The 15,200-nt window shown below is 47.1% G+C and overlaps 1 long non-coding RNA gene across 1 annotated transcript; it reads left to right on the forward strand.

Moving 5' to 3' along the window:
• Positions 1 to 10,926: 10,926 nt before the first annotated feature.
• Positions 10,927 to 15,200, forward strand: LOC124986749 (uncharacterized). Its single transcript, XR_007109078.1, has 3 exons — positions 10,927 to 11,165; positions 12,374 to 12,789; positions 14,683 to 15,200. It is a non-coding gene; the product is annotated as an uncharacterized LOC124986749 (long non-coding RNA).

Here is a 15,200-nt window from a genome sequence, read left to right on the forward strand (position 1 = left end):
TGTCAGTATCAAATGGGTTACATACACACATACACATATAAGTAAATAAATATATACTCTTTTTTTTTTTTAGTTGAAGATGGACACAATACCTTTTTTTGTTTATTTAGTTTTTCTATGTGGTGCTATAGGCTCGAATCCAGTGCCTCATGCGTGCTAGGCAAGTGCTGTATACTGAGCCACAACCCCAGCCCAATATATACTCTTAAAGGTATAAAACTATGTCCTTAAATGTATATATTGTAAGTTAAATGGAGTCAAATGTGTATATTGTAGTCCTTAGAGCAACCACCAAGACACAAACACATAAAGCCACACAAGGAGATACAACTAAAAATATATGCATCTAAATGGGATACTTAAAACAACAACAATAAAACCCCAACTAGTTCAAATAACCCAAACGTAGGCCAGAAAGAGAAAAATAACAAGAACCAAACACAAACAAAATTTGTCCATTTTGCTTGCTCTTATACAAAGAACCATGGATGTAGGCTATTGTCTTTGTGACTGTTAGGAAGCTGGAGAGGGTGCTTCTGCCATAATTCTCTACCAAGATGCAGCTGGTTTTTTGTTTTGTTTTGTTTTGTTTTTGGATTAAGCCCTTATCTGGTTGCTGTAAACTTTTGGTTCATCTCCAGAGTTATAATAAAGTTGATTCTGACAGTTTTTGCCAGTTTGTTCAGTTTTTGTGGGAGGATGAGCTTTTGGAGTTCCCAACTTTTTTTTTTTTTTTTGATACCACTCTGTTTTCCTCAGCTTTTTCACCACTGTGGCCAAAAGATCTGATGAGAGCAATTTTAGAGGAGGAAAAGTTTGTTTGGTGCTCACGATTTTAAACGTCTCAGTCTATCGACAGCTGACTCGGTTGCTTTGTGCTGGAGATGAGGCAGAACATCAAGGTAGAAGGGTGACAGAGGAAAGCAGCTCAAGACATGACAATCAGAAAGTGAGAGAATAATCTCTTCTCACCAGGGATAAAATATATAATCCCCAGAGGCATGTCCCCAATGACCCACCTTCTCCAGTCACACCCTACCTGTCTACAGTTACCACCCAGTTAATACATATCAGTGGATTAACCCACTGATTAGGTTAATACTTTTACAATGCAGTTATTTCATCTCTAAACTTTCTTGTATTGTCTCACACATGAGCTTTTAGGGGTTACATATTGAAACCATAACACAACCCTTAGATTATTTACATTTAGTATAATTAATAATATGGTTGGATTTATGTCTACCATCTTATTATTTGTTTTATCTGGTGGGGTTCGTTTGTGTTTGGTTCTTGTTACTTTTCTCTTTCTGGCCTACATTTGGGTTATTTGAACTAGTTGTGGTTTTATTGTTGTTGTTTTAAGTATCCCATTTAGATGCATATATTTTTAGTTATATCTACTTGTATGGCTTTATGTGTTTGTGTCTTGGTGGTTGCTCTAAGGACTACAATATACACATTTAACTTTCATGGTCTACTTAGAATCCATGTTTACCATAACATGGATTTAAGTGACCATAGAGTTTCCTTTACTCTCCCCTCTTTATGTCGTAATTGTCTTTTGTATTACACCTCCATGCACTGACCACTCACTCATCGCTTGCCTAGCATGTGTGAGGTACTGTGTTCAATTCCTCCCCGCCAAATAACAACACACACACACACAAATAAATCATTTCAAAAACCATCAAAAATGTCGTTTTTGTTTTAATCATAAAACATTTAAAATAACTCAAGAGCAGAGTGGGATATTATATTAATCCAGATCTTCACCATTTGGGTTGACCTTCCTTCATTCCTGATATCCCAAGGTTAACTTCTGGTATCATTTCTTTCCTGTCTGAAGTACTTCTTTAAGCAATTACTTTAGAGCACAGATTGTCATTGGGTCTTCTTGAAATTGTAAAGAGAACCGCAGGTTGATGGCTTCTTTACTTCAGTAATTTAAAGATTCCTTCCTTCTGGTCTCCACAGTGAGACTTCTCCCCTCATGAGAAATCTGAACTCATTTGAATTGCTGGTCTTCTAGACCCAATGTAACATTTTCTCAGGCAATGGTATACACACACACACACACACACACACACACACACACTTGGGGGGGATACTAGAATTGGACCCAGGGGTGCTTAACCACTGAGCCACATCCCCAGCCCTTTTTATTTTTTATCTAGGGTGTTTTTTGGTTTGTTTGTTGTTTGTTTGGGTTTTTTCGACACCAGGGATTGAGCTCAGGGCCTCATGTATACAAGGCAGGGACTCTACCAGTGAGCTATATATATCTTTTGCTAGGGTCTTGCTAAGTTGCTCAGCAACTGCCTGAGGCTGGCTGAGAATTTGTGATCCTCCTACCTCAGCCTCCCGGAGTCACTGGGATTACAGGCATGTGACACTGCACTAGGTTATGGTATATATTCTTTAGATTTATGTCCTTGAACTCCAAAGACATGAATGTTAGACCTTTCAGTGCTGTATCACTAGGTCCTGAGGTTCTATTCTAAGGGCTTCGAACATGCTAGGCAGGTGCTCTACTACTGAGCTACATTCCCATCCTCTATTCATTTTACGAAATACTGTTCTCACTTTTATTCAGATTACATCATTTAGTTGCTTCCTGATTCTTTCCTTTGTCATTCTGCTCTTGAGTTATCTAGTGAGTATTTTCACTTTAGTTCTTCTATTTTTAAGTTCTAAAATTCCCATTTCTCCTTGAAGCATTTCAAGGCACTGCATTAACATGTACAATTTTATGTTTTTATGTATCAGGTAAATAAGTAAGATAAAATTTCCGTTTTTTAATTCTTTGTATCTATTTCTCTTTTGACTTTTTTTTTTTTTTCCTGGTGCTGAGGATAGAACTCAGGACTTCATGCGTGCCAGGCAAGCACTCTATCATGGAGTTATATCTCCAGTCTTTTTTTTATTTTTTGAGAAAGGGTCTTGCTAAATTTCCCAGGCTGGCCATCCTCCTGCCTCAGCCTCCCAAGGAACTGGAATTACAGGCATGCCACTGTGCCTGGCTGTTGACACTTTCCATCCTTCCATTCATTTCAGGAGTATTTACTTGGAGCAGTTTCATATGCTACTTCAAAGTCTTCATCACTTAATTCCAATATCTCATTGTTGGTCTCTTTTGATTGTCTTTTCCCATGCAAACTGAGATTTTCCTGAACTGCATATGCTGAGAAGATTGTACTTTAATTTTGTTTTATGAGACCCTGGGTCTTGTTCGAATATTATAGAGAATGTTGATGTTTATTTTTTGCAGACAATGACCCAGCTGGGTTCAGACCACAAGTTCTGACCAGCCTTCTATGATTGTGGTTTCTGGGTTAGCTCCGTTTTCCAAGACTTTGCAGTGCTTAGCTCTGGCCTGCATGTGCACCCCCTAGCGGTCAGACTTAGAACAGCGTGGTAGTTCATCTTACCGAGTCTCTGGTATGCCGGTTCCAGGTGTACTGAAACTGGAGGCTTCCCCTGGAGTTCTCATTGTCTGTGCCCTCTTGCCCACTTCCAGATTGGAAGCTTCTTGGAATCCAACCCAGAGAGTACTGGAGGGGAAGATGGGAAACTCCCCCAATGGGTGGTACTTCATGTTCTCATTTCCGTTCCTAATTCGCCTGCTACTATTTATTCTTCAAAGATTTGCATTCAGATTTTATGGTTTCATTTACTGGGAGAAACAGGTGGAGTTGTGTTTACTCCATCTTACCTAAACCTGGAACCTAGTGGTAGTCCATTGTATCAGATATACTAAAACTATTTATCTGTTCTTGTCAAGGGCCATTTGTGTTGTTTCCAGTTTGTGGCTCTTATAAATTAAGCTGCTACGAACATTCATATACAAATCTTTGCATCAACATGTTTCCATTTATTTTGCATAAATGCCTCTGAATTGAATGACTAGGTTGCAATGGCGGATGTATGTTAGGGTTTTAAGAAATAGACCGATTATTTTCCAAAGTGGCTATGTTGTTTAACATCCCCACCAGCAGTTTAGGAGCATTCCAGTTGCCCCATGTCGTTGCCACACTTGGGATAGTCCATCTCTGTCATTTTGGCCATCCTAATGGATGTGTTAGTGGTATTTCATTGTGGTTGTAACTTGTATGTCCCTAATGACTATTATGTTGAGCAAATTTTCATGCATTTCTGTCCTCTCCATATCTTTCTTTGGTGAAAAATGCATTAAGTTCTACTGCCCATTAAAAAATGACATGTTATTAAGTCATAAGCATTCTTTATATATTGGCTTCCCCTCCCTTCTCTGCCTGGATCCATTTCCCACACTCCACTGCTACCACACCCTCCTTGGTTTGCCTGTCCTGGATCATCTTCCTACTCTGGCCTCCCCAGTGACCTCCTTGCCTCCACATTCATCCCACTGTAGTCCAGTATGCACACAGAAGCCAGTGAGATTCCTGAGGAGCACTTTGGATCATTTCAACTCTTTGCATAACATCCTTCAAGGACTCTCCATTTCCTTGGCATAAAGCCCAAGTTTGAAACCACAGGTCCCAAATGCCCCACTCTATCTGATCCCTGCCTCCCTCATTCACTCCATTATCTATCCTTCTTTCCCTATCCCACCATGCTGCAGCTAAAAACTCATTTTCCTCCTAATGGACTGAGCTTGCTCTGTTCCCAGGGCCTTTCACTAGCTATTCCCTCTGCCTGGCATGTTCTTCCCCCTGTTCTGCACATTGCTGCCCTTATGCTACTTAAACAGCTAAACTATCATCTCCTTTCTCCATATAGACATTCCTTGGACACTAAATCTAAGGTGACCACTTCTGAACTATGACATTATGCTCTTTTATTTTTCTATGGAATAGTTATCACTATGTGACACTTCCTTAATTTATTTATTGCCCACTGCAACTGGAACATGAGTTTCAAGAAAGCAGGGACTGTCTTATTCTTGTCTACATATCTGGTGTTGTCAGCCATGTCTGGTATATACTGCAGGTTGAAGAAAAGACTAACAAAGAAGATCAGTTCCAGAGGTACTAGGAAGCTTTGTGACACAATTGGTCTAGTGTGGGCTGCCGCCCCAGGGAGGACAGAATTCCCTTGGCTGCTGGGGCTGTCAGGCCCACACAGAACACACACAAGCCAATGGTACAGTTGGCAGCACAGCCTGAAAGTCTTCCCAGGGCTGCTTGTCAAAGGAAATTGGACCCTTTTGACCTCAACTGATGTTTACTCTGTTCCTGTACTTCCTGGTTCTGCAAATTGATTGTCCCATCCCACAATCTCAGCCTGGTGGATCAGCCCTCCAACGCACTGGTGACAGCTCATTGCTCCTGTCTTCTCTCAGGCCATGTGGCACCAGGACTGCTGGTTGACCATGGTGCCTGGCATATATGGGCAGTTTTGGCAGGCTGGCACCAGTCTGTTTTCTTACTGGACTCTTCCATAGACCTCCCCTCTCCCTGAGAGCCTGAGAGTTGGGTGGTCTGAGGAGTCTCTGTGCAGAGCTTACATTGTCCTGATGAATCATATGGCTGTTAAGCCTACAACTGGGACATGGTAAAGAGTTGCTTTCCTGAGCACTAGGCCCTCTCCAAGTCCTAAAGAGAATAGCGTTCACCTCCGATATCTTGGAGAGATGTCTCCCTGGGGTCAAGATTCTTGCCTGTGTTCCCAAGGACCAAGTAAAGCTTCAGTCTTCCCTACCAAGAGGCATGATGTAAACAAACTCCCAGAAGCACTTACGTGAAGAGGGGTCTCCACATGCCAGGGCCATGGTGGGTAGGGCTCAACAGGAAAAGTCACCCATGCTATTATGTGGTAGAAACTTTTTATGGGCCTGGTGAGTGTGGGCAGCACACAGCACTGCCAGTGGCTGTGTCTACATGGACTTCTTGGATCACAGTTGAGGGGGTCAGACAGCACACATCAGGCCCCCTCACACCTCTGTTCACTGGGCACCTTATCTAGTGCTCCAAAGTGGTCCCTATGCCCCAAGGCACTGGCTCAGAGAAGAGTTTGTCAGAAGAGCCAGAAGCTGCTCAGAGACTTTCAGATTTTGCTCTTCCAGTATGTTTCTTTTTCCACTCCCAACCTCAGTTACTTGGGACAGGGATTCTGGGGATGACTCTTCCTCTCTTTAGAGCATCTGGGCATTGCCCCTTCACAGGCCTAGCTCCCCACCCTGGCTCGGGCCAAATCCTCTGGGAACCAGGGACTTTGCTCAGGGGTATCTGAAGGGGTGCCTGTGCCTACCTGAGGGGACGAGGGCTCAGCCTAGGATGTAGACCTTCTTGGGCCTTGACGCTGGGGGAGAGGGCAGGGACTTTCATGAGAGCAGGCCTCCTTCAACAGTGTCCTTAAAAAACCGCATCTCTACCTTTGCTTGGGTCCTGGCCTTTCTGGCATCGGTTCAAAGGCCACTAACCAGGAAACGTGCTCTGTTTACCAGGTGGCACCTGTCTGCCTTAACCAAAGTCCATCTTCAATTCCTGCTCCTGCCCTTCGCCCTAGCGTTGTCCCTGCCCCTTCACTCTTCTCTCCCCCAGTTCCCTACACACCCCACTTCTCTAAGAGGGGAAAGAGATAGTTCTCTTACTTAGCCAGCAGGGGGTGCTGCTGCCATAGCGGCCAAGCAGCCAAGGGTCTGAGGCTGGAGGAGCTAAGGTGATTAATCCCCTGGGATCACAGGTGGACCTGGGGGTGGACTCTTGTTTTGCTGGGCAGCAGAATATGATGAACCGAGAGATACACCCCACCCAGCAGTTGGGCAGCCCTTATCCACTCTTCCCTGCTTGCTGTGCCCTCACACCCAGCGTTCAAAGGGCAAGGCTGAGTAGTCTTGGGGCATCATTTCAGGTTCTAGCTGTAGTCCCCAGTGGCCAGGGCATTCTTGAGGCAGGCTGGGACCGTTTAACCTCCTGTTCTACTCTCTTTACCACAACTCTCTTGGCTCCACAGACTCATAACTTGGGACAGAAGCTAAGGCCCAAGGTCTTGCCTTGGCCTGGTTGTGAGCATATGCCCCCTGGGCAGTGTGTGTGGGTTGGAGTCTCCCCACGCTTTTCCCAGATTGGGGAACTAGAGAGGGTCTGGGAAGGTCCCACTCTAGTACATTCTAGTCATCTCAAGTCCTCTCCTATGATTTGGGGATGCCTAAGATATCCCCAAATATTTGCAAACCTAGGGCCATAGCCCTAATCTGCCTGGGTCACTTGAGCCACCTCCCATCTACCTCCCTACCTCTAGTGTATAGCAGGGGCCAGGACTAGGGCTAAGCAAGGGAGGGGTCTAGGGTAAATCCCTTAGGGAGGTGCTCACTGTTAGGGTTGTGCAGATGCGGAGCTGGTCCCTGTTGCCTCCTTGAATGTCAAGTCCTAGGAGATTGCCTCTCCCTACTGCTGCCCTGGTGTGTCTGGTACAGCATCCTGTGTGACAGCCAGGGAGTGGTTTTTAAAGCCCAGGACCCCACTGGTCCTCATGGGTTCTAACCTGGAATTCAGCTCAGCAAACATCTGTTGACAGATCTTGATCTGGGTCTTGGGTCCAGAAGGGGAAAAGCCATCAGCCTTATCCTAACAACCTGGATAGTGTGCTAGGGTAAAGTCCAGATGCCTGAGCGCAACACTCAGGTTCTTCAGAGGGTGGTCTCCACTGGCTGACCTAGTCTTAGTTCCTGGAGCAGTCAGCCCAGGTCACACTGAAAGTATCTGGGCCTTTCCTTGGGCTGGTCCCACGTCCTGGAATGCCCTCTCCTACCCGGTCTATTAAACTTTGGCTCATTTTTCTAGGCTTTGCTGAACTGTTATCTCCTCCATCCATGAACACTGACTGACAGTTATCTACTTGTTCCTGTCCCCACACCCTCAGCATTTCTTCCCCTTCGCTTGATACTCCAGGTGTGACACACATCTGTTAATCCACAGTCAGAACACACTTATTATGTGCCTACTGTCTGCAGGCAGTGTGCTGAGGAGGTGGTTCTGAGTATCCTCTGCCCTTGGAGAACTTGCATGGATGGATGGATAGATGGATGGATGAAATGGATGGGTTAGTGATGGTGACTGTGGCCCTTACTTCTAAGTCCCCCAGTGTAGGGCCATGACCATCAGATGTCCTTAAGTCTTTAGCCTTCTGGGGTTATCTGCTCTACTAAAAGCAAAGCAAGACACTCATGCCTCAGTCCACAATGTTGTGGGAAGCCCTTTCCTTTCAAGAGAATTCTCAAGAGAAAGAATGACTTTTGTTTCCTGGAAATGACCAATCACCAGAGGCCTCCTGGCTTAGAGCCTCTTCTCTCAGAATACTCTGATCCATTTTGTCCCCGGTTAGGAATCCCCGTCTTCTAAAATACTTCCAGTGCAGCACTTCACACTGGCGATCAGATAGGGTGATACATTCACTGTGGTTCGTCACCTGTCAAACTGGAATCATGCCTTCTCCCAGACCACCCAGGTGGAAGGTGTCTGCTGCTCTTTACCCCTCCTGCCAGTCAGTCAGTCAGGACTAATGCAAGCAGAGAAAAAACTGGAAATTCTCATACCTGGCTGAAGTCCTATCTAAATTGAGTCCCCTTGTGGAACTTCCTGATGTGAACACAACAGCCCCTGTCCCATGTTTGGTTCCTGGGCAGCCACTGGCCTTCCAGTCTCTCTACAGGACTTCAAGGGACCACAGATGTGAACAGGATGATGGGAAAGGGTTCAAAGGGACAGAACTGGGCAGAAACAATCACAGTGATGCTGAGGGAAGCCATATACTTCATTTCCTCCCATTGGAGCATATATAAGTTTCTGTGGAAATTGCCTTACTGCTAAGATCAGCTCAGAGAAAATGTACATTGCTGAGACCAGCTGAATCCATCATCCACCAGCCACCCAGCCTTTTATCCATTCATCCGTCCACCCATCTATCTATCCACCTACTTATCCATCCATCCATCCCACATTGGTTCATGTAGGGCACCTGCTTTATGCTTAGCAAGGCTAGCTCCTGAAGCTACAGCAGTGAACTGTTTCCCATACCCATAGGCTACTGGATCTTTTCCTGCCTCTTTCTCTGCCTTCCTTCCATGAACATACCTATAACTTTTGAGTTCAAACCACAAAAACACACTCTGATGGATGTGTTTTCTAGCTTGAAATACATCTACAATTTCTGAGATGTGACCTCCAATGGAGGCCAACACAGACATTCTGAGGACCAGGTCCTCTCCCAGGTCCACTTTATGGGCTAGGATGAGAATTGAGCTATGTAACTGAAAAATACTATTTGAACTGGAAAGAAGATCAACTTCAATGACTCCAGCTCTGGGCCACAGGACAAGGAAGGGACAATAATCTAATTGGTCTGAGACCTCATGAAACTGCTGCCATGGTTGCTGGATCTTTCAATGGTACCCCTCACTGTCCTGAGCCTTATTTCCAGGGTAGCCCCTGGAGTCGGAATTCCCAGGCTGAGTCACCAGGGTCATCAGGGGCTGTGCTCATAGCACAAGCTCTGCTCTTGCAGCATTTGGAGTTTCCCTGGCCTTCTCCCAGGCCAGCCACCCTGATTCTGAGCTTGGTGTGGAGAAAGCCAATGCTGCTTTGTACAAGGGATGCCATAGGGTCTGTCTTTCTGTCCCTCCCCTAGCTAGCTGGCTTTCTCCAGAATGGCCATTTCTCCAGAATGCTGCTACCTGAGAGGAGGGCCTGCTTCATGGTGGGGGGTGCCCTAACCTCAGCTTTTCTGGATGGAGGAAGCACCACTCAGTTTGACTTATGTCTTTTTTTAAAGAGCCATGATCTCAGGGCCACCAAGATGGAGGTTCCTTCTATAGACCTGAGGGCTCGATGGCAAGAATTTAGGAAACACAGGCTTGCAGGTGACACTGCCCACCTTGACCCCAGGTACTGCTGTGGGCTAGAGGTGAGGGAGCATACAGTACTCTGCCTCCCTGTCTCAGACTCCCAGCTCTCTCCTGGCTCAGATTCAGGCCCAACCCACAATCATCACTGGCTTGAGCTCCAAGCCCTGGGGAGGGAAGGAAGTGGCTGACCCCCACAGCTAACATTCTTCTGTGATGACCATAGCCTGCTTGCTGCCCACCCATCCCAGCTGGAGGGCAGTGCTCGGGGGAAATCCCTCCTCAGAAAGGTGCTGAGGCCCCTCCTACAGAGCACCCCTCCGGTTTCATGGTGGGGTGCACATTGACAAGACCTGGCTGGGTGAGGGAGCCAGGATAACTAGACCCAAAGTTCCATGGGAGCAGGTCTGAAGTCCACATGCCCACACAGATGCCTCAGACTCACTCTGTTCTTTCGTTTATTCAATAAACTGTCACTGGGCCCCTCCTTGTGGATTAGTTCCTTCTAGTCTGGGGCCCAGCAGGCTTGACTAGACACAGTCACACTCTCAAGGGGCTGCAGGTCATATGGGGGGAAACTTTTCAATAAATAAGCAAAAAAGTACACAAAGACAGTAATTTCAGTGAGAAGAGCTCTTCATATATGGACAACAGGAATGACTGCTGGGGACTTCAGCTATTTGAGGGGGACATCCCCATTCTTCAGAGCCCACCTGCTGTTCACAATCCCTCCTTCCCGGCCGGGCGTGTACACACCGCGACCTTCAGCGTGTAGAACTCCCGCCCCAAACCCGGGACCTGCCACCCGTCTACCGGTCCCTCCTGCACAGCTTCCACCTTCTGCGCCAACACCACCAAGGAGAGCGGGCTGGGGCAGGTGCATTCAGGTGGGGCTTTTCCGGGAACGGTTTCCTCTGGTTCCCTCTGGAACTTTCAGCGAGCCACTGACCGGCGACACCAGACGCCTGTCTATCCCTGCCCCCGTCTCCGTGCAGACCTCAGCGCTCCGGGCATGGTTCCCGGAAACTCCATGATTTCCCTGTTGCCGCCGGGTTTGCAAGAAACAGAAACCCAAGCCCCGCCCCTTTGGCGTGGCCGGGCGGAAGCCGGAGAGTGGGCAGACGACTGGGCAACTCCGCAGCTCCAAGCTGGGTGGCGGGACCCCAGCCCCCCCGCACAGACCCGGCGGGCTGCGTCCCCCAAGCCGCTCAGCACCACCCGCGCCTCCCTCGGGAAAGCTGAGTCTAAACAGCTGAGAGTCTAATCTAAGTCCCTGACTGCAGTGATGATGGCGTGCTTCAGTGGAGGAACCCAGCGCGGCCTTCCCTGCAGCGGTTTAGAGGTGGGCGCCATTTCTGTGCGCCTACTGTGTGTCTGTCAAATTCGGGAGGCGGGAAAAGGGAGGTGGCAGGGACACGAGGGGCTGGCAGGGGAGTTTACAGAGATCTCTCTGCTCCCCACCACTTAAAATGTTGCTAGCTTCATTTTTCTGGCAGAAGGGAGATAATGGCCACAGAGAAGCGTAGCAACTTGTCCGAGGTCACACAGCTTTTAGGTGTGAGATTGCTGCAAACCCCTGGCAGCCGGTGGCTGGGTGGTGGAGGAGGAGGAAGTGTCCTGGCCGCGGGCAGGTGAGCCGCCTCCTACAGGCGGGACCCGCAGCTAGCGCTGGGGCAAGAGGAACGAACGGCCCCAGGTCACCACCTGGGCATCACAGCTGGTAGGCTTTGCGGATCTCCCATCGCCCTCCTCCCCCGCACCTTTCCAGGAAGCCGTCTTGTCTCTAGCGGGTAGCTCCAACCGATTCACCCCCAGTCGGGGTGAACAGGAATGTGGTAGTTTGCGCAAAGGAATTGTGCCCCCTCCCCTCCAGACACACCCCTGCTCAGTCCCTGGCAGCTCAAGTGTGCACCACCTGAGGACCAGGGGCCCCACACTCGGGTTCAGGTTCCCCGGGGCGAAGTGGGGTCGAGAAGTCTGCCCGCGGCGCTACGATAGTGGGCGTAGGACATTCTGCCCGACTCATTCTCGCGCCGGAGGTGGGGTGGAGAAGAAAGGTGCTGATCCCATCAGTCCTGCTCTGGGTCACAGCCCTGGGCCTGGCCCGAGAGCCTTCGCTGGCTTCTGGGCCCCACGCGGCGGATGGGGAGCTGAGGCCTCTTTCCTTCCAACGCAGTGTTTATAAGAAACGAAACTCCGCACAGGGCATCAGCGGCAGCCCACAATGTCACACGCACACACCCGCGGGCGGGGCGGGGTGGTGTTCCGGAAAAGCCCTGAGCGCTGGAGCGATTCCATGGTCCTCTGTTACACCGCAGGACCCCCTAGTGCTTTCCGAGCCAGCTGCAGCCTCCCACTCTGCATTTAGGACTTTTATAACAGTGGAACGTTTATTCTGCTGTGTCATACAGCATTTTTGCCAAAGCTTTGGGAGGGGAGGGGCTGGTTTCTTGCCCGGTGAATCTTCGGGGCCAAACCTGGAGTTGACCAACAGCAGGATCATGATTCCTATCTGTGGAATGAATTAAGACTTTCCTTCTGTCCACCTAGGCTTCTTGCAAACAGAGTGATGGTGCCTGGATTCTTTCCTCAAGCTTTTGGATGTTTTTATGCCGGACTTCACAGTTGAGGACTACCTGCCCACCAGGCATGCTGTAAAAACAGAGATGACAGCTGGGAGGGGCTTTGGGTATCTCGTCCTACCTCTGGTCTGGAAAGCTGAAAGTCATTTTGGGGAGCAAGCCTCCCAGTAGAAAATCTAGTTCATGCTTTGCTGGGCCCAGCACCCCAGCTTTCCCAGACACATTTTGGGAAATGTGTTTCTCACCTTACGCTCATCTCTAACGTCAGAGGGTCTGACCACATTCTACCAAGAAATATCTGCATCAGAGAGAATTAATAATCTGAGAAAGATTGAGCATAGTGCAACATACTCATTTAACAAGGATTTCCTGAGTGCCCACCAGGTACCGTGCACCCTACTGGGGACTACAAGGACTGCAGCGTCATGTTAGTGTGCTGTGTGTAATGATCTTGCCCCCAATATTCTGATTGCAAAAGTCACCTCCAAGATGGCCCTGCCAGCCAGCCAGCCAGCTTCTCCTGACAGCCCTGCAAACCCCAAGTCTTCATATAGAGAAATGGTGCAATAAATTCACCCTCCCTGAGTTGGGGTTTGGATGGCAGGCATACTGGGAGTGAGAAGGGGTCCCAGAGCACAGTGGTTGGTCACTTTGAGATGCAGGGTATAAGGAACCTGCTCAAGTATCTTATAGAGGAAACAAAAAAACAAAAACCAAAAAAAAAAAAAAAAAAAAAAAAAAAAAGATTTTGTTCCCCAGAAAGTCACCACTCATAAGGTAGTAAGTGGTGAAAAGACAACACATGAAGATCAAGAGCTACAGGGTTCTATGCAGGGAGGACTTCTGGTTTGTCCCTTTGGGGGCACTTCATAGAAACCAGGCTTTTGCTCTGGGAGTTAAAAAGGAGACAGAAATTAGCTGGGCAGGTGGCTCACGCCTGTAATCCCAGCAACTCAGGAGGCTGAGGCAGGAGGATCTTAAGTTCAAAGCCAGCCTCAGCAACTTAGCAAGGCCCTAAGCAACTCAGTGAGACCCTGTCTCTAAATAAAATATAAAAAGGCCTGGGGATGTGGCTCAGTGGTTAAGTGCCCCTGGGTTCAATCCCCTGTACCCAAGGGAAAAAAAAAAAAAAAAGAAAGAAAAAGACAGAAATTGAAGTGTGTGGAAAGGGAAGGGAGAGGGAGAAGTCAGTGTTGCTAAGGATCAGGGAAGACGGATGAGGAGAAAATGGAAGGAGCCACGAGCGGGAGAACATAACGTGTTCAATGTGCAGTGAATTCTTGTGAATACATTTCATTTGACTAATATTTTATGGTTTGAGAATGATTTTGATAGTCTACCTAATTTCATCTTGTCAAAGCACAACACATTTATTTATAGATCTAAGTTTTTATTCACAATTCATGAGTCAGGCAGCCTCCATCACCAAAATAGAGAGTTCTCACTGGGCAATAGCAGAACACTGGAGTTTATAAGGCAGGAACAAGGAGGAAAAATAGAACCCCTATCCCAAACCCTGATTAGTTAACATCAGGATACTTCAGGTTACTTAAAAAAAAAAAAAAAAACAAGTATTAAAGCAGAAGGAACTTCTTTATTATGATGACTCAGACTAGAATCTCTTGTTTTTAGGAAAACTTGGTCTGTTTAGAATCTATTTGTTCCCTTAAAAGATTATGTGGTACTTAGCATGAGTGACTCCATTTTGGCTTGATCTGGTTCTATTGAAGCCTAGTGTAGGACCTAAGTACAAAACAATGGCATCTCACCATTTTGTTTAAACAATCTTCACAATGATTAGGAGAGATGGGGAGAAATTATCTTTAGTTTACAGACAGGAAAACTGAGAACCAGAGAGGGACACTAACTTCCTAAGATTACACAGCAAGTGACAAAAGCACAAGAACGCAGTTTAGACTCAAATCCTGACTTTGTTCCACGCTCCTTTAGTTACTGTCAGAAGTAGGAGGACTGGAGCTGGGCTTGTGGCTCAGTGGAAGAGTGCTGGCATAGCATGTGTGAGGCACTGGTTCTATTCTCAGCACCACATAAAAATTAAATAAATAAAATAAAGGTTTAAAAAAAAGTAGAGGAACCGTTTGTCAGGGAGAGAAGTTGGAAAGGGACCCCTAGACCAGGTTAAGCAGAGATTTGAATGTGGGACTGAAGAATGTGGGGGAGCTCAGAAGGCTCCTGGGGGGACTCAAATGTTAAGGAGATCCTTAAAATTAGAGTGATTACTGCAGTGCAAAGACATTCTCTTCCCTGTTTTCCCAGGCAGGTCCGATAGGGAGGGAGGCCCCCAGGGAAGCTTGCAGCATCAACCCGGTCCTGAAATGTGAAGTCAAAACCTGATGTATCAAAGGAAGACCCAGAGGACCACTTGAGGTAAAAAGATGAGAAAGATTTCACCAGGGAGGATGGAGTTGTGTGCGTGTGTGAATAGAATTGTAGGAAAATGTCCATCGGGCAGCCAGAGCAGATTGGGTTTGGAGGACATCTGCCTAGAGAAAATGGTTGGAATTAAAGATTAGTACTTCGAGTCAGTGGGAAAAGGGCCCACCCTGAATTACTAAGAACTTAGGGAAGATCTTGTGTTCAGCATAGCATCACAGGGAATCCTCCTGTAAGGCGATTCATTGAGAGCATTTATAATAAAAACCTTGGGTACTTAAACGGGGGTTAGCTAGACCATAGCACCTCCAAACATGATAAGCAGATCCTTACAGGTTTCAAAATGAAATAAGAATCCCTAAAGCTTACAGTTAAAAAAAAAAAAAAAAAAAAAAACCAAA

Source organism: Sciurus carolinensis, chromosome 6 (assembly GCF_902686445.1).
Source record: "Sciurus carolinensis chromosome 6, mSciCar1.2, whole genome shotgun sequence".
Taxonomy (NCBI): Eukaryota; Metazoa; Chordata; class Mammalia; order Rodentia; family Sciuridae; genus Sciurus; species Sciurus carolinensis.